General features: G+C 48.9%; 1 protein-coding gene across 1 annotated transcript in view; it reads left to right on the forward strand.

Annotated features, from left to right (window-relative positions):
* The first annotated feature begins 14901 nt into the window (after positions 1-14901).
* Positions 14902-26662, forward strand: part of RASSF2 (Ras association domain family member 2) — a 44328-nt gene continuing 32567 nt past the window's right edge. Inside the window, exon 1 of the mRNA XM_031656023.1 lies at positions 14902-15005. The gene's annotated coding sequence lies outside the window, so the exon portion shown is untranslated. The remainder of the gene's footprint in view (positions 15006-26662) is intronic.

Below are 26662 nucleotides of genomic sequence, written 5' to 3' on the forward strand. Positions count from 1 at the left end.
CATGCTCTACACTTTCCCAGAGTTCTCGTGGGACTGGGCGCTCCCAGTGTCCCACGATGGTAACCTGCTCCACACACCCCATGTGGGGGGTCCTTCACTTCCCCACCATGCACCTTCCAGCTCTACAACTTGTACTCGAGTCTGTGTCTCAGTGTCTGCATTTGAAGGAACTATGACACACACCACAATTACACTGAATTTCACAGATGTCTCCTCCTAAGAGTGGAGATAAGAAGAAGTTGCACATTACTGTGAAACTTCTAAAAATAATTTTCTCAAAATGAAATAGCAAAAACCCTCTCTCCACCCAAATGCAGTTTATCTCCTTTCAGCCTCTCTGATCCTGAGTGAGAATCGTCTTCCCACCCGGCAGCATGATGCCCCTTGAACTTAATCACATGGGGTCTGGTGTCTTCAGAGGTCTGTGTCAGGTTGTGGGGCTGGGGAAAAGAGGGCAGATCTCCTGTGGTGTCACAAGTTATTGCCACAAGCAAATACTTCACAAAGCACTTTGTAGGCTTTGAGAAGCCAGTGACTATTCTAAACCTTTACCTGGACCTTGTTTCCAAGTTCCAGAATGTAGGGCCCTCTGCTCACCTGAAGCCACCATGGGATGCCTTTCAAACTGGAAGACTGCCTTCCCTCTCCACCAAAGATGCTTCTCTTCCAGCCCCATCAGCCTCTCTTGAAGCCTGGCTGTCAGAGTGATTTCTTCTTTTCTGTCATTTTCCATACTCAATTTATCACCACATGTCGTGGGTTTTTCTTGCAACCACTTCCAGAGTCTATCCTTGTCTCTGCACATCCACTGTCACCCCAGTAGTAGATGGCATCACTTTTCTCAGTTCTTCACTCACCCGGAGTCCATATTCTTTGCCATGTGACTTTGCAGCCCCTCCCACTAGAGGTGGTATGTTCTTCCATATGCCTTGACCTTGGGCTTGGCCATGTTGACTTACTACAGCCAATGAGATGTCACAAAGACTTGAAATGTGCTTGTGTGGCAGGGCTTGCTGTCTTGCACCTCAGACATCATCAAGAGAACACGTGCTGGCTAGCCCCTGGGCCCTGGAGAATGACAGACGTACAGGGCAGAGCTGCAGCAGGAAATAGAGCTATCCCAACTGCTCCCTACCAATTATCATTGTTTTAAGGGGCTCGTTTGTTACACAGCAATATTGTGGCAATAGCTGACTGATATACCCCTGTAGTCCAAATGACCACAGTTTTGTTTCTTAACTTCCATAGTAATCTCTTAACCAGTTTGCATGTTTTAATTTTGCCCCTTGCCACTCCATTGTATAAACAGCAGCCACTGTGACATTTTTATTGTAAATTCGATTGCATCTTTTCCTAGTTTAAATGATTTCAATGGCATCCCATTGTAATTTTTTTAAAGATCAATTTTTTAAGATCAAGCACTTCTAACAGTCTAGTCATTAAAGGGTTTAAGTGTGTAGATCTCAAGAAGAAAAACAGAAGACAAACACACTTATCAAGTAAAGGAAGAAATGTAAAAAAAAAATTGGGAAGAAAGAAATCCTATGCCACACTCAGAAACAATGCTAAGTTTATACAAGTGTGTTTGTAACACTAAACAAAACTAGAATTACAGAAAGCTCTCAATTTATTCTATACTCCATCTCTGTTTTGGACTCTGCAGTAGCTTGTACTGTGTCAACCAAGTTAAGCTGGAGTCATATCTCCCAGAATTCCCTCCCCTTGGTGAGTCCAGGTCAGGGTTGGCCACAGGAGTAACTTGTGCAAGATTTGGAAAGAGACAGACAGCAGCAGCAGCTGTTACATTTGGAAGATGGGTGCAGGCTTTAGATGCCACTACAGCTGCCTCTGTCCCCATCCCCGTGGCCTCATCTGCCTGAGGTCAGTCAGACCGATAGCTCCTGTTCCTCACACTAGACCTCCTACATGTGCAGCTCTGAGGGTTTTTAAATTTTTAAAATTTTTTGGATACAGGGTCTCACTTTGTTGTCCAGGCTGGAGTGCAGTGGCACAATCACAGCTCACTGCAGCCTCGACCTCTTGGGCTCAAACAATCTTCTCACTTCTCAGCCTCCTGAGTAGGTGGAACTACAGGCACGCACCACCATGCCTGGCTAATTTTTTGTATTTTTTGTAAAGATTGGGTTTCTCCGTGTTGACCAGGCTGGTCTTGAACATTTGGGCTCAAGCAATCCTTCTGCCTCGCTCTCCCAAAGTGTTGGGATTACAGGCGTCAGCCACCTGCGCCCAACCCACAGATGTCTTCCGTAGGTCATCCTGGATGTATGAAAGACAGCCAGGTTCCAATTTGTCCTCATGGATTTTGCTGTGGCTTCCTGGGTCTCCATTCATGTTTGCTTTCTCCCACTTTGTGTCAAGCTTTTCTTTGTAGCCTGCCCTGGCTGACCCAGGTTTACCACTACACACAAAGAACAGCCTTCCATCGATTTTTTCCCATCATTTCCCCTGTGACATCTTTCTGATCTTCAAGTAATCCTTACAGGTTTTACCTCACCAGCTTTTCCCACAAGGACATAAGGTCTAACTCCTATAATAAATCCGTGATTCAAGGGCATCCTACTGCAATAGGAACAAACCCCCAGCTCCTCATCATGGCCTGCGATACAAGGCATGATGTGGCCTCTCCCATCTCATCTTATGTCTGTCTCCTCCCTGCTTGCCTGGGTACGGTGTCATCATTCCTTCAGAACAAGAGCCAATTGACTGGATATCGTAATCACATTCTCTGTTGAGTCACTTAGCTGCTTCAAGGCTCTCCTCCCCACGTTCCCTGGTTGCCTGAGTCTGGGGAGGAAGAGGTTAAGCTTGTTGGAAGGCCTGGATAGCTTGGGCCTGTTCTCAATCAGAGCACAGCAGGAAGGCGTGGGGCGGCTTGCTGGGTCGGGGAAGTCTCCATAGCAAAGCGATTAGGTCAAGTGTGGGAGAGAACATGCTGAATGTTCATCTCTGTGCATGGAAGAGGGTGGGCTGGGCCAGGGGCAGGAAGGATGGGCGGTCAAGGTCTCAAAGTGGTAAAGCCCTGGGAGTTGGCTTTGCCTCTGCAGAGATTTGGCCAGCTCTGGGCGGAGGGTCAGCGTCTCAGGCATCTCATGACAGGCTGGAACGGGTCAATGGACCAGTCTTGCTGGCTGTGCTGTCTCCAGCCCTCCCCTCCCTGGCTTCTTCCTGAGATTTCTTGGCCCAGGAAGCATGTCTGTCCTCCAAGAAACTTCTCCCAGCTGGCTCCTCTCAGCCGGCTCTGCATCACCATGAGAGGTGGCGTTGGCTCCCCGTCTGGCCCTACAGTTTGGACCAAGTACACACATAGGGGAAGGTGAGTTGTGTCCCTGAAACACCACAGGAATCAGGGAACTTGACTTGTCTTGATTTTGTTTCCTGGCTGCATAAGTGGAACATGAAACGCCTTTCACCTCCCACCTTCTGTTCCAGTCACACTGGACCACACGCTGTTCTCTGGTTGAGCCAGGCTCCCTCACGGCTTTGAACGTGCTGCTGCCTCTGCCTAAAATGTCCATTCCCATCTCACCCTTAAGACCTGACCCAGTTGTTACTCCCTTTGAGAGGCCTCCCCTCAAGACAATGAGTCCTGTCTTCCTAGGGGCTTCTGTGTGGTGACTGCGTTACATCCCCGGTGTCCACCTTTAACCTCCACACAGAGCACCTGAAACTTTTAAAAAATATATAATTTAGGTGGGGCGCAGTGGCTCACGCCTGTAATCCCAGCACGTTGGGAGGCCGAGGGGGGCGAATCACAAGGTCAGGAGATCGAGACCATCCTGGCCAACACGGTGAAACCCCGTCTTTACTAAAAGTACAAAAATTAGGTGAGCATGGTGGTGGGCGCCTGTAGTCCCAGCTACTCAGGAGGCTGAGGCAGGAGAATAGCTTAAACCCAGAAGGTGGAGGTTGCATGAGCCGAGATCATGCCACTGCACTCCAGTCTGGGTGACAGAGCAAGACTCCGTCTCAAAAAAAAAAAAAAAGAAAAAAGAAAAAAAATTTAATCTCTACTTTGAACCTCCATTTGGCTGGCAGCAAAAATCATGCTGGTCAATTTCTGAGAAATGTGGTCATTTTAGGTTAAAATTCACTTAATTCTGAAATGTTCCTTTCTGCAGACCCATTCCTACCTTCTCACCAGGGTCTCGTCTGTTTCGGTGGTGGTGGGCTGATGGAACATGGGTGTTATCATGGTTCTGGGCACAGCATTCTTCCTCCGTGGCTACTCCCAAGATGTTTGAGCTTCCATGTGGTCCCTGGCAAGACTCATGGTCCCCTTGTTCCAACCATGAGGTGCCCTCAGGTCCCCAACTTTCTCCCATCTGACTTCCATGCCCTTCTCAGGGTTATGGGAAATGTTAGCCGCTCTCCTATAACATCCTGCCAGCCCTAGAAGCTCTCTGGGTCTACTTAGGTCCCTCTGCTGCCAAAGATGCCTGGACAGCCCTATGCTATGGGTACCACGTTACAGCAGATGACTGATGGGAAGTGGGGCAGGTCTCTACCTTCAGATCCCAAACTCGTATGAAATCTGAGGGTCTTATTGTCCACTCCCATCCTTCTAGATATAACCCTAGAGAGAAGGTAGCATGCAGGACACTTTCTCAGGATCCATCCCCTCCAGCATCAAAATGACTTGCTTCCTCAGCTCACCTCTCCCTACCTGCCTTCCCCCTGACCCTCTTCCCTGCCCCTAGGATCTTTACCTTTTAACCCTTTTTTTCAAGCCGGGATCTCACTCTGTCACCCAGGCTGGAGTACAGTGGTGCAATTCCAGCTCACTGAAGTGTACACCTTTCAGGCTCAAGTGAGCCTCCTACCTCAGCCTCTTGAGTAGCTGGGATGACAGGTGCAAGCCACCATGTTTGGCTAATTTTTTATTTTTTTAATTTTTGTAGAGATGGGGTCTCTCTATGTTGCCCAGGCTGATCTCAAAGTCCTGGCCTTAAGCAATCCTCTTGCCTTGGCTTAACTATTTTTTTTTTTTGACGAGTTAATATATGCACATGGAACAAAAGGAAGTCAAATAGTACAAAAGAACATTCATATTTGTATATAATTTATTTAATCCTACATTTCTTAGGATGCAATCAACTGACTTCACCAAGAGTAATGACAAAACCCCTTTCTCCCAAATCGTCTCTTTTCTCTCCTCCATTCAGTTTGGACTGGTTATTGCTATTATTAGTTCTACTGCTTTACTGCTCCATAGGGACACTGAGTGTTTGTATGAGAAAAATCGTCTTTGTTCAAGACAGTCAAGCATTTTGCAGTTTGCTCATTATCTTTGGTCCCCACACACTAAATGACATCAACACTGCCCAAGCTCCAAGACCACCAAAGAAGCAGACGCTACCCCTGGCCAACAGCCTCTCTCTAGAGGATTCTTGTATAACTTCACACTTATTTGTATCTCTAATAGCTGGGCTACAGACTTTAAACATATCTTTTCGTGGCCTTCAACTACAAAAAAAATGAGAAAATCAAGATACTTAACACATTCTTACCTTCATTGGTTTTTACAGTTTCTGCTTTATAATGGTTTATAACATTCGTTTTGTTTCGCAACCATAGTTCCAATAGTTGTTTTAATTGTAATCCCGAAACATAAATGTATTCAGTGCTCACTACTGGTGTTTTTGCTTCTGTGTCTCATTTGTTTACTAAACTTGGTCTTTTTGTATTTTCTTCAAGGTAGCTGAATTTTTGTAGTTTTGAAAATATGTGCATGTTCTATATTTGGACTACAGTTTGGGTTGATATGAAGTTCCTGAATCATGTTTTCTTTCTCTGAGGACACCATAGAAGCATATGTGGCACAAGATTGTTTCATTGTATTCTAGCTTTGAATCTTGCTATGCTGATGTTTATAGTCAATCTGATTTTTTTAGCTTTAAGTTCGGGGGTGCACGTGTAGGTTTGTTAGATGGGTAGATTGAGTGTCACAGGGGTTTGGTATACAGATTATTTCATTATCCAGATAATAAGCATTGTACCTGATAGGAACTATTTACAATCCTCATCTCCCTCCCACACTCCACCCTCAAGTAGGCACCAGTACTCAATGTTTAGCTCCCACTTAAGTGAGAACATGCAGTATATGATTTTCTGTTACTATATTAGTTCACTTAGGATAATTGCCTACAGCTCCATCCGTGTTGCTGCAAAGGACAAGATCTTGTTTTTTTATGGCTGTGTAGTATTCCATGGTGTATATGTTCATCACAGCACTGTTTTCTCAAACTTTTTAATTGTTTTGCAGATTCAGGGTCTCACTATGTTGCTCAGGCTGGTCACGAACTCCTGGGTTCAAGTGATCCTCCAGTCTTGGCCTCCCAGAGTGCTGATATTACAAGTGTGAGCTACCACACTTGGCCCTGATGGGACTATTCACAATAGCAAAGACATGGTGTTATTTTTTGTTGGATGATCTGATCTTTCTACTGAGTAACCAAAAACTCTTTATCTTTGAATTAGGGCAATATTAATAGGATATATTGGTATTAGTTAATCTGTTCCTTTAGCAATTCATTTAGTGAATGTTCACTGGGGGCTCCTAGATGCCAGGCATTATTTTAAGCATTGGGAAAACAGCAATAAACAAAAAAGGACAAAAATCCCCATTCTCATATCTCAAAGAACATACATTTGGGTGTAAACATACATTGGGTATAGTTTAGAAAAAACTATATCCATTTTCCCAGAATATAGTATTGTCTTTCAATCTATAAATTCACATTTTCAGTTTAGGGAAGTTTTTTTAATGTATATATTTGAATGCCAATTCAAATGTTCATATGTTGACTTTCTTCTGTATTTGTTCCATAGCTATTATTTCTTCTCATCTTAAAATTCACGGTTATTCTCCATGTTACTGCATTCATTTTTCCGAAATGTACTTTCCAGGCTTCTAGCTTAATTTTCATAGCGTTTTGCTCCTTCATTGGGTCTTTCATTTCTGTGATAGTTTTATTCTTCTCTTTCACTTTTTTCCTGAGTCCTGGTAGCTTATATTTCTCTTCTTTCCCTTGTCTTGTAATTCTTTTCTGGTATACTTGTAATTTCTCTTTTTTTTTCGTTTCTTTCTCTTCTTTCAGTCTTTCGTGCTTGCTTTCTTTCTTGCTTTCTTGCTTTCTTTTTTTTTTTTTTTTTTGGACAGGCTCTCGCTTTGTTGCCCAGACTGGAGTGCAGGTGCAGTGGCATCATCTGGCTCACTGCAGCCTTGACCACTTGGACTCAAGTGATCCTCCCACCTCAGCCTCCCAAGTGGTACAGGCAAGCGCCACCATGCCCAGCTAATTAAAAAATTTTTTTTTGTAGAGACAGGTTTTTGCCATGTTGCCCAGGCTGGTCTCAAATTTCTGGTCTCAAATGATCTATGTGCTTTGGCCTCCCAAGGTGCTGGGATGACAGGTGTGAGTCACTGCGCCTGGCCTGTAACTTTTCTTGGAGTAATTGTTTACAGATAATTTTTTTTCATTAAGTTACTGAATTCATGAGAAAATTCTTGGTCCCAATGATCATCTATCCAAGACAAAGTCTTTCTCAAATGTTAGCAAGAAGTCTCTTTCTGGCTTATTGGAAAGCTCTGAACAATAGAGTTGTGTGTATGTGTGGTGGGTGTGGTGGTAGTTTGGCCTTTCCTATGCCAAACACAGACTGTATAGTTCACCATGGTTATATATATATATATATATATATATAAATATCTGTAATTTTGAATGTGTATGCAATTTGTATTGATGGGGTAACATTTTTCCCACCAAGTAATTGGTATTTCCTTCCAAAAATGGAAGGGGAGCTTTGGTGGAATGTAACCCTGGGGTTAAAAAAACTTGAATGGATTCCTAGGAAAATTATATGACATATCCCACCTAATTTGAAACATGGTTCAGTTACCAAATTGTTTATAAGCACTTTGTTTAGCAGGAAGGTGGCCAAGAGAGAGTTTAGCCTTGAGGCTGTCTATCAAACACTTTTTGTGAAAAGAGACAAAAGGTGGAAATGAATAAGTTTAGATTATGCACTGTAGGTCCTTTTCTTTTTGTTTTTTCTCTTACCAGCACCTGTTCATGTTTTAACTGAAGAGGGAAAGCCTAGTAAGACAGGTCTCCTGTCTGGGGCCCGAGACATGGGCACATGAGCCTTCTTAGATATCAGCTGAGCGAGAGCTTCAATCCACTCTCCCATCTGCAAGGATGGATCCAGACACTGTGTCATACAAATATTTTAAATGCTATGGAAATTTCTTAGTGGTGGATAAAATGAACTCTTTTAATTAAGATAGTCCTGCCCCATGAAAGATAAACTTGTAGAGTTCAGTGACAAAATCTTTGTTACTCAAATTTCCCTTGGTCTCTCAAGTTTACGAGAACAAATGGAGTCACATTAAAAGCCATAAATCTAAATGTCACCAACTCACTCAGACTTAAACCATTTGAAAATACCTCTTATAGGCTGGGCACGGTGGCTCACGCCTGTAATCCCAGCACTTTGGGAGGTCGAGGAGGGCAGATCATGAGGTCAGGAGATCAAGACCATCCTGGGTAACATGGTGAAACCCCGTCTCTACTAAAAATATAAAAAAAAATTAGCCGGGCGTGGTGGCAGGCACCTGTAGTCCCAGCTACTCGGGAGGCTAAAGCAGGAGAATGGTGTGAATCCGGGAGGTGGAGCTTGCAGTGAGCCAAGATCGCGCCACTGCACTCCAGCCTAGGTGACAAAGTGAGACTCCCTCTCAAAAAAAAAGAAAATACCTCTTATGCTGCTTTGGTGGTGGGGGGCAAGGGCAGGGGCACAGGGCTGGCAGTGGGGACAAATTCCTAGAGGTAACTCGCGCAAGCTCATTAGCAAATCCAGGGGACTTCAGAGTTGTATCTGCTCAATACCCTGGTCATGTCAGCCTTGACTGCAGGATCCTGTTAAGTTCTTTAACAGTTCACTATTGCTATAAAACAAACTACGCCAAACCTTAGTGGCTTAAAGTGACAACCATCTGTTTTGTTTATGCTTTTTATCAGCTGGCTATTTGGGCTAGACTCAGCTGGGTTCCCTCATGCGTTGGTGGTCAGCTCTGGATTTGGGTATGGGACTTGACAGATCTTGGTTGGGCTCTTTCACATGCCTGGGGCTTTGGCTGGGATAACCAGGCCCACTTGGCTCTGGGCCATGTGGTCTCTCATCCTCCAGCCAGCTAGCTTAGGCTTGTTCAATGGTAGAGGTAATGTTCCAATAGAGAGAGTGGGAGAATGCAAGGCTTCTTGAGGCCCAGGCTCTGAAAAGGCACAACATGACTTCTGCCTCCTTCTATTGGCCAAAGCAAGCCACACTGTCTGCCCAAATTCAAGGTGGAGATATAGACTCTACTTCCTTATTGGAGGAACTGCAGAGTCATATTGCAAACAGCATGTGTGCTGGGAGCCAGTAGTTGTGACCATTTTGGCAATCAAGCTGTCTCTTTCTAGGTCGTGTTGTCAACATAACAAGCTCTTGAAATAGAGAAGCTGAACAGTGGAGGGTTGGCCCGTTAAGTTTCTTGGGTCTCAGAGTACCTGGACGTTTACAAAACATCCCCTTCAATTGTAACCTAAAACCTCTTCTTCCTTCCAGGAGCCCCCTACTGTGTGTCCAAGGGACCAGATTGGGAGCAGAGTTGAGTGACAATCTCATTAACCTTCTGTCAACTCAAGCCTTGTTACCACTTGTTTTCTTCTTTCCTTAGAATGCAAATTCTCTCCCAAGAGGGTCTTTTTTTGCCTGTCAAGCAGATATCCAACCGGCATGCCATGCTGGTGCACCAGATATGTGAAGAGGTGGCGGCAGCCCAGGGGTAGACCTCACTTAGGCTTCCTTATTTCTCTATATCTCATTGGATCTTCCTCTGTAAATTCTTACCTCCTGGATAGCAGAGGGAAAAAATATCTGAATATTAGTCTGGTAAATGAAGTCTTATGCAATAATCTAAACAGTCCCTCTGGTCTTCTTATGTAAACACTCTCTCAGAGTTCTTCCTTCCTGCCCAGCTCTTTCTAAGATGCATCTTTGGGAGAAGTTGTACCTTACTCTCATGGTGGCAAGTGAGGCTGGTACTCAGGATCACAGGGAGGCCTCTGGGTCCTCCCTGGGCCCCACTGCAGATGGCCTGCTCTGGACCCTCCCTTGACAGCAGAATGCTGGACATGCTGCTCCCATTCCTGAGTACTGGGCTGGCATCTACTGCTGACGCCTGCAGCGTGTGCAGTTCAGGGTCTGGGTGCTCCAGGCTCTTTCAGATCTCTGCTCCCTGATCTTCACTCTGCCTTCGCTGATGCACCCTCTGGGTCTCCATTATGTCCTCCTGCCAGCCCCTGATTTAGGCAGCCCCTGATTTAGTCTCCCTGCCCCTCTTCATCCTAGGGCTTAGAGCAGAGGATTTGTGTGTTCTGTGTCGCATCCCTTCTGCCTATGTCTCATCCCAGTAGAGCAGTGGCGGACGGCTCCACGATCAGGAACTCGTTCCACCTTAAGGGACAATGGCTACTGTTTCTCTTTTTTCTTTTTTTTCTCTTGTGATGGATTTTTGTTCTGTTGCTCAGACTGGAGTACAGTGGTGTGATCTCGGCTTACTGCTACTGCAACTCCCCGCCTCCCAGGTTCGAGCAATTCTCCTGCCGCAGCCTGCCGAGTAGCTTACAGGCATGCGCCACCATGCCTGGCTAATTTTTGTATTTTTAGTAGAAATGGGGTTTCACTATGTTGGCCAGGCTGGTCTTGAACGCCTGACCTCTGGTGATCTGCCCGCCTCGGCCTTCCAAAGTGCTGGGATTACAGGCGTGAGCCACCGCGCCCGGCTGACTCCTGTTTTTCTGCCTCAGATGTTTCTTTTAGGCCAAATAAGTCCTCACAAACCAGGAGGTAAGAGGAGGTGAGCTCAACTAGTGGAGAATGAGAGGAGTCAGCAGATGAATGCCCCAACCCCCGGCCTTTAATGAGATAATTCTGAGGTGCGTTCTACACAGTTCCTTAGACGGTTCCCAGAGAAGTCAAGTCCCAGTTGCCCACAGCAGTAACCTGTCCAATAATGCACCTTCCCCACTCTCCACTTCCTCCCTCCCTCCCTCCTGCTTTCTGGGTCCTCCTCAGTAAATGATCTGCACCCAAGTCCTTGTCTCAGGCTCTGCTCTTGAGGGAGTTCAAACTAAGATAGGCCCTGTTAAAACACCTGTGGCTCACACAACTCAGCTTCCTTCTGAAGCCCCTGGTCCTTGGGAGCAGGTAGGAACTTTGGCATCACATCTACGCCACACTGGGATTGTGGGTGACCCCAGGAAGCTGAACCCACGCCCTCCCTCTGTGTAGTCGTGGTGCTCCACTGAGCTGACCGGTATGAAGCTGTCTAGGTTGGAGGAGAAGCGAGTGGGCAGTCGGTGTGTTCATTTTTTTTTTTTTTAGACAGAGTTTTGCTCCTGTCGCCCAGGCTGGAGTGCAATGGTGCCATCTCCGCTCACTGCAACCTCTGCCTGCCAGGTTCAAGCAATTCTCCCACCTCAGCCTCCTCAGTAGCTGGGATTACAGATGCCCACCACCACGCCCGGCTAATTTTTGTAATTTTATTAGAAATGGGGTTTCACCATGTTGGCCAGGCTGGTCTTGAACTCCTGACCTCAGGTGATTCTCTTGCCTTGGCCTCCCAAAGTGTTGGGATTACAGACGTGAGCCACTGCATCTGGCCTGTAATCCTTGATTCTATCCCCAGAACTCCACTTAACCCACCCACATACCTCTGCTTTAAGGTCAAAGGTCATAAATCAGGGAGATGCAGCATCCAGGACTTTCTGTCTTCGTCCCTTTTCCCAGAATCCACTGGAAACTGAGGAGTGGGCTTTGGGCCTCTCAGTTCTCTGCATAGCCAGCCTCCTTTTCCCAAGCCACACAGGAGAACTCTGATCTAGTAGCAAGATCTGCCTCTCCAGTTGTTATAGGGGGAGACAAAGAAATGTAGAAGCTCCTTTTTCTTTCTCTGGCCATGCTTGTCATTCCCACTACTGTTTTGCTGAGGAAAAAAGGCACTTAGCTTTGAGACTCCAAACTCATCAGTGGCCTCCTTGTTCTGTAAACCTGTGCTGTCCCAAGCTGGTAGCCTGTGGTTATTGAACACTTGCAACATGGCGAATACCCCCGAGGAACTGATTTTTTTTTTTTGTTTTGAGACGGAGTCTCGCTCTGTCGCCCAGGTTGGAGTGCAGTAGCGCTATCTCAGCTCACTGCAAGCTCCGCCTCCCAGGTTCACGCCATTCTCCTGCCTCAGCCTCCCGAGTAGCTGGGACTACAGGCGCCTGCCACCACGCCCGGCTAATTTTTTGTATTTTTAGTAGAGACGGGGTTTCACCGTGTTAGCCAGGATGGTCTCCATCTCCTGACCTTGTGATCTGTCCGTCTCTGCCTCCCAAAGTGCTGGGATTACAGGCATGAGCCACCACACCCAGCCACAAGTTGTGTTTCTATTGGAGAATTTTAGACAATTCTAGACAATGCTCACCTGTTGCTTCCTGGGCCATGAGCCTCTTGGTCTGTCCTCTGGTGGTAGAAACCTATAAGAAAACATGGTCTGGTTGGGTGCGGTGGCTCATGCCTGTAATCCCAACACTTTAGGAGGCCGAGGTGGGTGGATCACAAGGTCAGGAGTTCCGGGCCAGCCTGGCTAACATGGTGAAACTCTGTCTCTAAAAGTAATACAAAAAATTAGCCGGGCATGGTGGTACATGCCTGTAATCCCAGCTACTCAGGAGGCTGAGGCAGGAGAATCTTGAACCTGGGAGGAGGAGGTTGTGGTGCACAAAGATCACGCCATTGCACTCCAGCCTGGGCAACAAAAGCAAAACTGCATCTAAAAAAAAAAAAAGAAAACAAGGGAAAAAAAAGAAAATATGGTTTAAGGGTAGACTTTAATTATTAGTTTAATATATGCAAAATATTATCCCTGTTCAAATGTGTTGCTCAATTCTGCCTTGAAGGATGAAGGATGAAGGGCTATTCCTTTCTCTCCTGTGGCTTTGGTAGGCAGAAATTGATGAATGGAAACACGTTTTCTGTTGTCATGCACGAATGAATCCATCAATCAATCAATTTATTCACTAAGATGGAGAATCTAAGTAGAGACAAATGTGTTCACGGCTTGGCAAGATGGCTTATGCTTGTAATCCTAGCACTTTGGAAGGCTGAGGGGGAGGATTGCTTGAGGCCAGGAGTTTAAGACTAGCCTGGGCAACATAGTGAGACCCCATCTCTACAAAAGATAGAAAAATTAGCTGGGCATGGTGGCACATGCCTGTAGTTCCAGCTACTCGGGAGGCTGAGGCAGGAGGGTCTCTTGAGCCCAGGAGATTGAGGCTGCAGTGAGCTATGATCATGCCACTGCACTCCAGCCTGGGTGACAGAGTGAGACCCCATCTCAAAATTACAAAACAAAACAAAAACAAAAGTAATGGGTTTAGCTTTAAATAGGGCCTAGGTTCAGGATTTCTGGCAGCCCAGTTTGGACAACCTGAGCTCATCCCTAGCCCCACCGTCACAGGAGGGTGAGCTGCTCTTTTGGGAGATTAGAGAATAAGGGATTCTAGCAGCATCTGTCTGATTTCCTGAACAGCAGAGCTCCAAGCCCCAGTGATAGAAGTCATGGCCACCCTTCACCAAGTGTCTGGGGTGCAGGGAGGGCCAGTCTGTGATGAAGGAGAAGAAAGAACCCCTCAGGGAAGACTTTCTTGTTACTGGAAGCCCTTTAGGCTCTGGATTTGCTTCTTATACTGAGCTCTCCATGCAGTTCTGACACTGAGATTAGATGAGATTATATAGAAACTACTGCATCTGCAAATGCATTCCCCTAAGGTTATTTCTATTACCTGCAAAGGAAAGAAGCTTAACTAACAGAGTAGTGGGTCCAGATGGGGAAACTTAATGGGAGAGCTTTAACTTATTTAATTTATAGTGTTTATAGCTCAAGAAGAAAGAACCAGAAGATATATACATATTTTTTTCTACAAATAAAGCTGATCAGTGGCCTCCTTTTTCAGGGTAGCTGACACAGTTCTCAGCACCACCCTACAGCTGCATTTTGGGTTCAACAGACTTTTGTGGTTGGCCTGGGAAGCAGATCACCATTTATAACATTGTTTCTAAGGGAGACACATTCCAAGATCCAAACAATGAATTTAGCAAAGAATGCTTGGCTTCCAGGCTGGATGAGCTGGGCTGGTTGTACCTTGGGGGTTGGCCTGAGGCTCCCTTTCCCTTTGGTCAGTAGACACTGCAGGGTTGGGGGTAGGCACGTGAGGGGGAGAGCTCTGAACAGATAGGGAACCTGCAGCCGGGCTGCTCAAGGGCCTACTGTGTGCTGGGGGCGCCAGGAGGTCCAGGGATGGAAAAGGAGGAGGTGAGAAATGGACAAAGAAACTTGGCCTCCTTGGCATTGCTGTCACGTCTGGCCGGCCCGCCAAGTCGAAGGGGCCTGTTTAGCCCCTGTCCGGCTCAAACTCTTTTGGGAATAAGCTGGGGTGTTAGAAAAAAAAAAAAAAATCCCATAGCCTCTGCCTGGGGAACCCGGGCCGCTGGAGGTGGGCTTGGTGGGGCAGCGTGTTTGTTCCCTGGGAGTGGCTGTCACAGCGCCGGGTGAACCAAGCAGCTTGGGCCAAGTCTCCATCCCTCTTGGAGAGGGCAGCAGCAATGAGGTGAGGGGAGCCAGCTCATCCTCCCCAACCCTGCACTCCCACCCCCTCCCCACCCCCAGCCCGGAAGAATCGCTGGCGGCGGGAGCCTGGACGAGCTGGCGGGGAAGGGGACGCAGCCACAGCATTGTCTGGGAGGGAGGGGAGAAGCTCCGCCCCTAGAGGGGAGGGGAGAAGAGGAGGGGGCGGGAGACAAGGGGAGGAAGAAAGGCGAAGGCAAGGCGAAGGGGTGTGGAGTGATATGAAGATCGAGAGAAAAGAGGGGACAGCGGACTAGCAGACCCGGTAGGGGCTGAAAAAGGCCAAGGGGCGGGAGGGAGGGAGAGGAAAGAGGAGGGGAGCGAGGAGGGCGGGGCACCCGGTCCCCAATCGCGCGGCCACAGCCTGCCCAGCCTGGCTGGATTTGAGCCCTGCCCAGCCTGGCTGGATTTGAGCCCTGGCCGAGGCGACCCCACTTTTCAACTCCACGGTTCCCGCGGCGCGGGCGCGATGCAGCTGGCCCGGGGTGCAGGCAAGGCGCGGGGCGCGGGGCACTGGGAGCTAGGCACTGGCGCGGGATGCCGGGCGCAAGGTGCAGGGCGCGGGCCACTCTCTTTCCGCGTCCCCCCACCTCGCCAAAGTTTTTCCACGATGGTCCCTATCCCGGCTGGGTCAGCCCCTTAGTCCTCGCCTGCTTCTTGTCTCCTCTTTCTTCCCCCAGCCGCGGAGCTCCCGGGGCGCGCCGACTCCCCCTCCTCGCCCCTGCGGGGCCGTGTAGGCGCACAGCCCCAGCCGGCCTGCCTTGCATCTGAAGAAAGTTGTGGCTTGGAGCTTGGAAAGCCTCCGAGAAAAGAGGCTTCTCGGACCCCTGGGGGTGTCCTTACTTCTTTTCGAGCCCACAATGGGAAGGTGCTCCCACCCCATCCCCGGGGTCTCTGAGACTTCCTGGCGAGGTGGGGCGGCGTGGCAGGTGCAGGGTTCCGGAGGCCCTGACAGACCCAGAGAGTGCCCGACCCCAATCCGCCGCCGTCTTCTAGGCAGATTTCCCCGAGGCGGGTCCTAGTCCCCGGCTCGGGGAGGCAGCGAGCTTCAGAAGGGCACAGGGTGAGCGGGGGCCCTTGGCCTCCGGGCACTTCCCCTTTGCGGTCTCCCCGCCCTCCTTCGGAGCTGGTGCCTGAGGTCGCTGGGGACCTCAGCCTGGCGTCTTCTCTCGCCCCAAGTGAGGCAGGTGCCGTGGGCGGCCCCGGCTACTTCTGCATTTCCAGCGCTTACTTTACATTCAGCTCAAGTCGGAGAGTTCTGGGGACAGCTGAGAGTGCCAGTGGCCTCACTGGGAGACTGAGGGTTCTGTTTCACCTCTGGGGCGCTGCGTGGGTCCGGGCTGTCCACAGCACCTCTGCGCCTCAGTGACAGGAGAAGCCGAGCACGAGGCCTCTCATCACTGCGTGCACTCTATTTCCCAGGTATCTGGAATCCTGGCGCCTAGAACGTGTTTTTCGGGAGAGCAGAGGCTGTGTCTAGGGCAGGCTGGGGTTATAGTAAGTACCTTGTAAATGATGAATGAATGTATGAACCAATCAGCTGACAAACAACAATTTATCCTGGAGGGGGACCCAGTTCCTGCCACAGTTGATCTCAGTACAATGGGAGGAAAGAATTAGAAACAATGATTCTTTTAAACAGCCGGGAAGACACAGCCAGGGGCCTTCTTTCAGGAACATCTGGATGAGGAATCTGCAGCTAGGCTTATTTTACTAATACATCCACATTTACTTACTAGGCACTTTTTCTGCAGGTGGTCTGAAGAATTAAAGAAATTTCACATGGCAAAGATGTATCGGGTTGTTTGAGGAGAGTCAATTTTCAAAAAACCCAAAACACTCGTGTTCAAATGTAGTGTCCCAGGGACACAGTGTGGCATCTACCTGGGTGGTGGCCATTTGGGATCAGAGACTCTTGCGTGGGGGCATTGGGTGTGGGCAGCAGCTGCGTTTTCTCCTCTGGACAGGTCAGCCTGATGCCTAGGGGCTGTGGCAGTCCAGCAGGCCTCACAGGGGTAGAAGAGGGCCTCAAATGATGGCTGAGCTTGGAGAGGGGGTAGTTTTGGAAAGAGTGGGAGTTCTTCCCCTGGGAGAAGGTGGAGGCATAGTGTACAGCCTGCCTGGGCACCTGCAGTGTGGACTGGTACAGCTTGGGAGTCCCTCTGCTGGGGAGGCTGGAAGGCGAGTTCCGCTCCTCCTTCAGCAGATGGAAGAGCAGAGGTGGAATATCGGGGAGACACATGGTAAGCCTTGGGGTGCAGCCTAGACATATCCCAAGTGCTCCACTCCCCTCATTTTTATGCTGTTGAAATTGGGTTGGAATCATGATGGCCCCTTTGAGAAGCCTGGCTGAGAGGAGACCAGGGATCTGAAGTCCCTTTTCATGCCTTCCTCCAGGGGAAGGGGACTGTGTGCCCTCCACATCTGGCCAACTGGGGCTGTACCCGCATCTGCTGTATCTCCAGCCAGCATCATCCCCACTTTCCCGAGCGTGGCCTCACTCTGTCCCTGGTGCTCCACAGCCTACCTCTCTGCGTCTCTACATGGCTTCTGTTTGGAGGTTCAGGTCTTCTCGCCAGTTTGTGTCATCTTAGGAGTCAGTTGGTGTGGTGGACAACCCTATGCCTTGTTTTCAATCCTTTGGATGCTCTGACCCACCTGAGACATCCCAGTTGCTATTGGTTTTGCTTTTACTTCTTGGTCTATTTCCTGGTGCCCCGGAGTCAGGCTTCATGTCTGCGTTCCATGCGTGAGCTGCTTAGGAATGGCTGAGCGACTTGGCTGGAGAGGTGCCCAGGGTGTGCATCTGCTGTCTCAGAGGGCTGGATGACATTGCTTGCCAGAGAAGGGACTTGTCATCAAAGCACAAAAGAACCTGCGCCTGATTATTGCTTTCAGACCTCTTCAGGATATTTTGGCAGGAAGTGTCCTTACTGAGTGGGAGGTGGGGACAGAGAGGCAGGGTCAGGTTGCCAGAGAGTCTCACAGAGAGGCTGGGAGATGGACTGAGTGACCCCATGAGTAGTCCCAGGACTCATCTCCCCCAGAGCGAGAAACAGAGCAGGTCTCAGCAGTGTGCTTGGAATGGAACAAGATGTTCAGCGTCTATCTTCAATCTGTAGTAGCTGAGAGCTGCCACAGCTGGGTTTATAAAGCGAGAGTAGCAATTCCCTCCTGCTACCTCCCTAATACTCTTCACAATGTGGTTCAGTTGTTTACTCCAATGACACACTGTCCTATTTCAATACCTCCCTGTCTACAAGAAGAATTTTTATTTTTTATTTGTATTTATTATCTATTTTTTTGACATGGGGTCTCTGTTGCGCAGGCTGGAGTGCAGTGGTGCAATAATGGCTTACTGCAGCCTCAATCTCCCGGGCCCAAACAATCCTCCCACCTCAGCCTCTTGAGTAGCTGAGACCCCAGGCATAGGTCACCATACCCAGTTACGTTTTTATTTTATTTCTTTAATAGTGATGAAGTCTCGCTATGTTACCCAGGCTGGTCTCAAACACCTGGGCTCAAGCCATCCTCCTGCCTCAGCCTCCACAGCCTACACCTGTAGGATTACAGGTGTGAGCCACTGTGCCTGGCCCAGAAGAATGTATAAATGTCCTCAAGGTGGAGTGAGCCCCCACAGGTCTCCCTGCTGGTTTCATTTATTTGGCCTCTTGTGGGTTCCCGTGGACCACGTGGCCGTGTGAGGTGGGGGTTGGGAATGGGACAGGAAGCACCAGGGAAGGAGGGTGGCACATCCTCTGACTTGGGCTGGGCAGCCAGTGGGTCATTTTTTATCATTTCTGAGATGGCAGACTCTAAAGCCTGTCATTACAGGTTGATGCAGCTGTTTGGGGTGACGGCTTGGGGCTGGGGAACTGCTGCTCAAGGCAGCTGTGGTGGTACCAGAGAGAGACCCGCTCATCCATTCCTGTGGAACAGGCAAAGTGACTTCCAAGGGCTTTTCCTATTCCTTCAATTGGTGAAAATTGGCAGAGAAATACCTGTGCTTTCTTTGAACATGTCGACCCAAAGTGATTTGGCAAAGTAGATTTACTTCATCAGCATTGTGCTTTAACCGTCATTGGCATTCAGTGAAATGCTCATTTTTATAAATGTCATGAAAAGAGTATTGGATTTGGAGTTTGAATCGCATCTTACCATTTCCTAGCTGTGGGATACTGGATAATGTAATAGATGCTGTCAGCCTCCTGCCCATGTTCCACTGGTCTCAACCAATGACTGATGGGAGAAGGTGTGCAAATACTCCAGCTTCCTCGCCTCTCTGTTGGGATAAGTTTGGGGCATGTTCTGTGCTGTCTCTAAGAGTTCCCTTGCAGGACTGAATCCCGACTGCTCATAGTGTTAGCTCACTCACTTCCTCATCTCACTTTACCACTCCCTTTGTACTTGAACTTGAATTCTTGTTTCACGATCTACTTTTGGGTGAAACCAATCTAAGACAGGTTTTAACCTATAGTTAAAAGTCATTAAAAGTTTCAGTTTCAGGCCGGGCACGGTGGCTCACACCTGTAATCCCAGTACTTTGGGAGGCTGAGGAGGGTGGATCACCTGAGGTCGGGAGTTCAAGACCAGCCTGACCAACATGGTGAAACCTCATCTCTACTGAAAATACAAAAATTAGCCGGGCATGGTGGCGGGCGCCTGTCATTCCAGCTGCTCAGGAGGCTGAGGCAGGAGAATCACTTGAACCTGGGAGGCAGGGGTTGCAGTGAGCTGAGATCTTGCCATTGTGCTCCAGCCTCGGCAACAAGAACAAAACTTCCTCTCAAAAAAAAAAAAAAAGAAAAAGAAAAGAAAGAAAAGAAAAGACTCAGTTTCCCCAACCGTAAGATGGAAATTATAATAACTATCTCACAGCAATATTGTGAGGGTCAAATGAGCTATCATATGTGCTCAGCCTGGCACATAGCAAGCGTGTAGAAAACCATTTGCCGGCTAGAAGCAGGCTATGATGGATTTGGGAGTGTGTATTATGGTGGAACATAGAGAGTTACAATGCTTGGAGAGAGAGGCTGCTCTTAGGTTAGGTGAGGAAGCTGAAGTCACCTGCACATGGTGTGCATTCCTAGGTTGTGACCAGTGATGTGCTGGTAAATATTTAACACCTGGCTCTTGGTAAGGGTTTTGGGGGAAGCCCTGCTTTGTGGTGCTTTCCAATTTATATGATATAAATAAATATTCCCACTAGGGCTGACTTCACTCTACCAACCTGGTGTCAGTGAACACTCAGTTGGGAAGAGTTGTGCGTCACTGGCACCTGAGAGCCAGTAGGAGCTGGCCCCAGCACACATCTGGCCATGACTAAGTCAGCATGTGACCTCAGTGATTTCAATTTCCAATTCTGTACATGGGAAGGGGAGGATAAGATTTGTACTAGGCATCCAAGACATGGCATATGTTCAAGCGCTGCCCTGAACCGGTTGAACCTCACCCGCATGTGAGATACTTCTGGGGTACATTTAATGATTATAATTATTATTGTTTTTTTGAGATGGAGTCTCACTCTGTTGCCCAGGCTGAAATGCAGTGGCATGATCTTGGCTCACTGCAACCTCTACATCCTGAGTTCAAGCGATTCTCCTGCCTCAGCCTCCCAAGTAGCTGGGACTACAGGTGCATGCCACCACGCCCAGCTAATTTTTGTATTTTTAGTAGATACAGGGTTTCACCACGTTGGCCGGGCTGGTCTTGAACTCCTGACCTCAAGTGATCCACCCGTCTCAGCCTCCCAAAATGCTGTGATTACAGGCATGAGCCACTGCGTCTGGCTAATGATTATTGAAATATTTATGCTGTGAGACTTTCCGACTCTCAGTTTCCCCATCTCCAAGGCAAGGGATTAAATGATTCCACGTGTCCCTTCTAACCCTTGACCTCTTTCAGAAGAGTCATTGCCTTGTCCTTCTGTCTATACAAGAACAAAACCTTTAAAAACCTTTAATGACAAAAAACCTTTTGTGTGGACTACATATGTGGCACCCACCATGAGACACCCGGCACTGGCCCTTCCTAGAGTCCTTCCTGCTGGGAATTCAGTGGACATTAACCCAGTATAATCCTGCTTGTCTTGTATATCAGTTTCACCTCAGGGCTGCAGCATGGTGTGTCTCCAGAGGAGGACTGGAGAGGTGGGGGGGAGGGACTGGTTTCTTACGGAATGGACGGTCCCTTCCTTTCTGAATCACTATGCAACATTATAGACACCCGAGTGGAGTCTGCTCACGGTTTGCATTCCTAGGTTATGACCAGTGATGTGCTGGTAAATGTTTAATACCTGGCTCTTTTTGGAAGGAGGTCTGGAGAAAAGTCTGTGTGGAGAAAGAGAACTTTCTGTGACAGAATTCAACATCTTGGTGTAATTTTACTCTTAATGCTCTGTTGACAACCCTCCCAAACAAGTCCCTGACTCAGCAGTTCCACCCCTAGGAATTCTTCCCCCAGGGATGTAATTGGATAAATGCAGAAAAGTATGTATAGGGGGATGTCCCTCGCAGCATTATTTATAATAATGACAACACTCCATAGTGACAAATGGAGACCAAATGCTCAACAGTCATACATTAGTTAACCATGGCATATCTATACTTTGGAATACCATGTGGCTACAAAAACATAGGCTGTAGGTGTGTAGCTATTAACATGGAAGAATATGATATATATATTTTTTGAGACGAAGTTTCACTCTTGTTGCCCAGGCTGGAGTGCAATGGTGTGATCTCAGCTCACTGCAATCTCCGCCTCCCAGGTTCAAGCAATTCTCCTGCCTCAGCCTCCCGAGTAGCTGGGATTACAGGTGCACCACCACGCCCGGCTAATTTTTTGTATTTTTAGTAGAGATGGGATTTCACCATGTTGGCCAGGCTGGTTTTGAACTCCTGATCTCAGGTGATCCACCTGCCTTGGTCTCCCAAAGTGCTGGCATTACAGGTGTGAGCCACCAGAATATGATATATTTTTAAGAAGCAGGTTACCAGACTGTGTGCTATTTTTACAAACTGTATCACCCATTTATATTAGCATCTGGAAGGATGTATGGTAAAATGTTAATAGTGATTATCTCTGGGTGGTGGAGTTTTGGGATATTCAATCTTCATCTTTTTTCATATGTAATAGTTTATTTTTATTTTTTATTGTAGTAAAATATGCATACCATAAAATTTACACTTTTAACCATTTCTAAGTGTTCAAATTAGTGGCATTAACTATATTCACAATGTTGTACAACCCATCACCATTATCCATGTCCAGAACTTTTTTGTCATTCCAAACAGAAACTCCGTACCCATTAAACAATAACCCCCTCATTCCTATCTCCTTCCAGCTCCTGGCAGCTTCTAGTCTACTTACTGTCTTTATGAATTTGCCTCTTCTAGCTACCTCATATAAATGGGATCAAACAGTATTTGTCCTTTTGTGGATATTAATCTTTTCATTTATCTATATATATTTTTCATTTTTGTTTTTGAGACAGGGTCTTACTCTGTTGCCCTTACTAGAGTGCACTGGTACAGTCATGGCTGTCTGCAGCCTCCACCTCCCGGGCTCAAGTCATCCTGCCACCTCACCTCAGCCTCCCAAGTAGCTGGGACTACAGGTGCATGCCACCACACCCAGCTAATTTTTTATTTTTTGTAGAGACAAGATTTTGCCATGTTGCCCAAGCTGGTCTTGAACTCCTGCATGCAAGCGATGCTCCTGTCTCGGCCTCCCAAATTGCTGGGATCACAGGTGTGAGCCATGGAACCTGACCTATATTTTAAAAATAAATCAAAAAAATGTTTATTTTACTTATGTAATAGAAAGGAAAGGGAAGCCCTGGCAGACAGTTGTGGTATTTGGCCCCTGGTGATTCCATCTCAAGCTGGGTCATGTGGTCCTGACTATCCTTCCCGGCCCGGGCAGTGTCAGGGTGCTGCCTCCATCTCAGCCTCACAGGACGAAAGTGGCCAGGATGCAGGTGTGCAGCATCACTGGCTTGGGAGCTGACCACAGCGTGACTTGCTGGCTACTGGCAGCTGGCCCATGGGGCCCAGACCCCCTGCTGCTGAATCTCAGGGTTTTCTGTGTGGTGATGGGTTTGGAAGGGTGGGCTCATGATTCGCCGTGACTTTGATGGAGCAGCTGCCATGCAGAGAGAGAGAGATTCAAACCAGGTAGAAGTGGAGTTGTGTGGAGACTAGCTTCCTTGAAGCTCGAGAAGGAGGGTCTCTGCCTTTCTATTTCAAGCATCCTTTGTGTGTGCCAAACCCCTGCCCTGTTAAACACCCATCCCAGCGGCTGTAGGGCTGGCTGTTGAATGTTTTGTCCATAGCATGGCATGGGATGCAGGAGGCTTTGGTGGGGTCCACGAGGCCTCAGGTACTCTGGGGAGATGGGTGGTAGCCTCAGATAATCAGTGCCCCTTCCTAAAGTGCCATGTAGGGCCTTACAGCTGATCACACAGACATTTGGGGCAAGGATGGCTCTTTTGTGTACAGTCGGGGCCATGGTGCCATGGAGTGGGGGGCTGGTGAGGCAGAGTGTGCCCGCAGGTCAGCTCAGGAAACTGCGGGACCCAGAACTGGGAAACCAGGTCACATGACTGTATTCAGGGGTCACGGGAGTGGGTCAGGTGGCTTTTCTCTGGGACATTTGCTCTGAGGCAAATGCTGTGAGTTCCTTGTTAGGTGAGTTCCCTGAAGTGCCCGCGGCTCCTCCAGTGAGTTGGTAAGAGCGTGAGCCTGGGAGAGCACTCACGGTCTCTTCACCTGGCCCGGCCTAGTGGGCAGCTGCCCTTTGAATCTTAGGCAGTCGTGGGGGTGTACAGAGGTTTGATAGAGCCGCCTCTGCAGGCCGTGTGGAGGAGCAGTTCTGCTTTACATGGGGCTGACTTTCCTTTAGGGCCGGTCAGCTGTGCCCAGGGTAGACAGAGGAAGGTGTGAATGTGCTACTGTGGCAAACTTCCCCTGGAAATGGTCTGGAAACCCCCCAATGTGCCATTTCTCCTGGCACTAGGAGGGGTTTGAGATTTGCTGTGAGCGGGGAATTTCCCCACACATGTTGCTGGGTGCGTTAACTCGAGGTTAAAGGAGGGGGGATGTCAGATGCGCCGCAGTGACTGCTGCCCCCACCACACCGGAGGGCTCTGGACACACCCAGCACTTCCTTTGCTCTTCCCACTCACTGCTTTTCAAGTCCAAGGAACCTGCTGGGGTCTGGGGGTGGAGGCCAGCGATCTTAGCTTTTGGGTTTTCAGTCCTGTCCCCAGGTGGCGAGTAGAGGAAACCCCAAGATCGCTGCACACAGAGCTCAGAGTCTCAGCCTATAGCACCAAAAAAGGAAGAATGCTGGGGTTCCCTTGAGGAAGGGGATGTGAAGTCAGAGATGAGTCTGAGTGGCCTGTGACTTGGAAACCACGCAGTAAACAGGAAGTGTGGCTACCAAAGACATCTGAACTTGTAGGAAACAGGGGACCCGGAGCCAGCCCCTCCTTACCTGCTTGGATCAGTCTGTCTCTCTCTCTGCAAAGCTGGGAGAAGAACCCTCAGATAGGCCAGCAGGAGCACTTGGGGACACAGGCCTCGGGCGCTCTCTGCAGGGTGGCCTCCCTTAAATCCTGTAGTTACTGGACGGGAGGAAAGCTTACCTTGTTCTTCCCCAGGTAGACATTAAAACTACCCTATAAACTGGCTTGGCTTTGAGAAATGCAGGCCAGGGAGTATCTCGTCTTATTTGCTTTATTGGGGCCAGTGTTGTCTCCGCCAACTTCCCACTCTCCCCTTGGGTTTCACAGCCACAAGGAATTTGTCACTTGGTTGAATTGGAACCCACGAGAGGCTGTCTTGGCTGGTTAGCATTCTAGGTCTTTAGTTTCTCTGAGCCAGAGTCTAGTTCTACACATACCAAGCATGCACACCATGCATGTGGACACACACATACACACATACACAGCAATACACCACCCTCCAACCATACGCTCCATACACACACACACACACACACACACACACACACACAGAGCAATACACCATCCCCCCAACCACACCCTCCATCCACACACTGGACTCTCACTCACACACCAGGAGCGATGCTCACACCCACGCACACACAGCTGCTTCTTTCTGGAGTCTGTGCTTCCTCTATGCTTCCTTTTTTGTCCTGCTTCAGCGCCCTGGCTCTCTGATTAGAGGCTAAGGGCTCTGAGTTTCCTTCTACAACATCCATCCTAAAGGTCAGGCACTTGTGGACGCCGGTGGGGCTTCCCTGTAAACATGTGGCTGCTCCTCTGGCCTGCGAGGCCATTGTCTGGGTGGGCCCAGTGGTGGCCTTCTGGGTCACTCACCTGGCCACCTGCCCACTGGTGTGGAGCTGGAGGCAGGCCTTTCCGGCAGGAGTCCCAGGACTGCTTCCTCCCATCTCCCGCAGTCGCGTCTGGGAACCCAGGCTTGGGCAGGGAGGGCTGGGCTGGGCCGCAGTTGGTGGTGGAAGAGCCGGGGCTTCGTAGGCTGACCTGCTTGAAGAAACCCCAGCATGGCTCTTGGTGCGTCTCAGTTCCTCCTGTGTCGGTGGGCCAGGCAGGGGCAGGTCCGGGGATGGGAGTGGGGTAGCTTGCCAGGAAGGGCCTGTACCTGTCATTTACCAAGCATCGAGGCTTTTCTGGGAATGGGGTGGGGATGGTCTGTGGGGCCTGTGAGTGGGAGGGGTAGTGCATTGTCCCCTCAGTGTCCCACCCAGTGTGTGATACGGGACTGAGAGTCGATGGCTCTGTGACTGCAAGTACCCACGTCCTGGACCTGTGGCTCTGGGCCTCTCTCCCTGGCCCCTGCAGCGTCTGCTTTTTCCACAGCTTGTCCTCTAGGCTGGTCACTCACTCACCTCCCATCCCCAGGACCCCCCAGCCTGCTGTGGGCTGGTAACTGGAGCCAACCTGCTCCTGCTGCTCCATAGTGAGCCTCTCAGATCCAGCGCTCAGCCAGAGAGCCATAGGAGAGCACTGGGCTTCGTGTCGGCTCTGCCACCTGGGACAAGCCACCTAACCTCTGGGACCTTCTGTTTCTCATCTGTAAAATGGCTAAAGTGAAGCCTTTCCCATGAGGTTCTTGGAGGGACTAAGATAAAGCACCTAGAGCCAGCTACCAGCAGCAGCAGCAGCCCCGGGTGCTTATTAGGACTGCACCTTCTCAGACCCCACCCCAGAATTACTGAAACAGAAACTGGGACAAAGGGACCTGCAATCTGTATTTTAACAAGCCCTCGGAGGGATTCCAATACACACTCAAGTGGGAGAACCACTCCTCCAGAATACAGTTGGGTTGACTGATTTTTGGCTGAAAGCACTTTCTTCCTTACCGCCTCAAGAGAAGTTGTAGTCTATTGTTGGGTTCCGCTTGGCAGCTGCACCGCCCTGGATTTGAGCCTCAGCTCCGCCCCTTCCTAGCTGTGTGTCTTGGGGCAAGTGGCATAGCTTCTTTGTACCTCAACTGTTCAGCTGCAAAATGAGGATAATAAAGTTTCTTTCTTAATGAGGTTGGTGTAGGGGTTAAAAGAGTCCAAGCAGTGATGGGGCTTCTGTTCCATAATGCAGGAAGGCAGAAGGCAGAGTGTGCCATTTCCTTCTGAGGCAGCCCGCATTTTGCCCATGCCCAGGACAGGCTTGGGTTTGGGAAGCATGATCTGGCATCTCTTACCATCCCTAGGTCTTGGCAGGGCCCCAGCCTGCAGCTCAAGTCTCCTTCCTCATGTGGTGCAATGGGGCTGGGGTTTCCTGTTTGCCATCCACACCGCTTCCTGCCCCACTACGAGGGGTCTGAAGTGCAGAGGGATCAGCACTATCTCCTCTGCCATTGCTTGGTTACAAAGCAGATTCCCTCAGGAGACCTGGCCAGTTGGTCTTTAACACTGTAGTGGAAAGCACTGTGTCCA

Source organism: Papio anubis, chromosome 16 (assembly GCF_008728515.1).
Source record: "Papio anubis isolate 15944 chromosome 16, Panubis1.0, whole genome shotgun sequence".
NCBI lineage: Eukaryota > Metazoa > Chordata > Mammalia > Primates > Cercopithecidae > Papio > Papio anubis.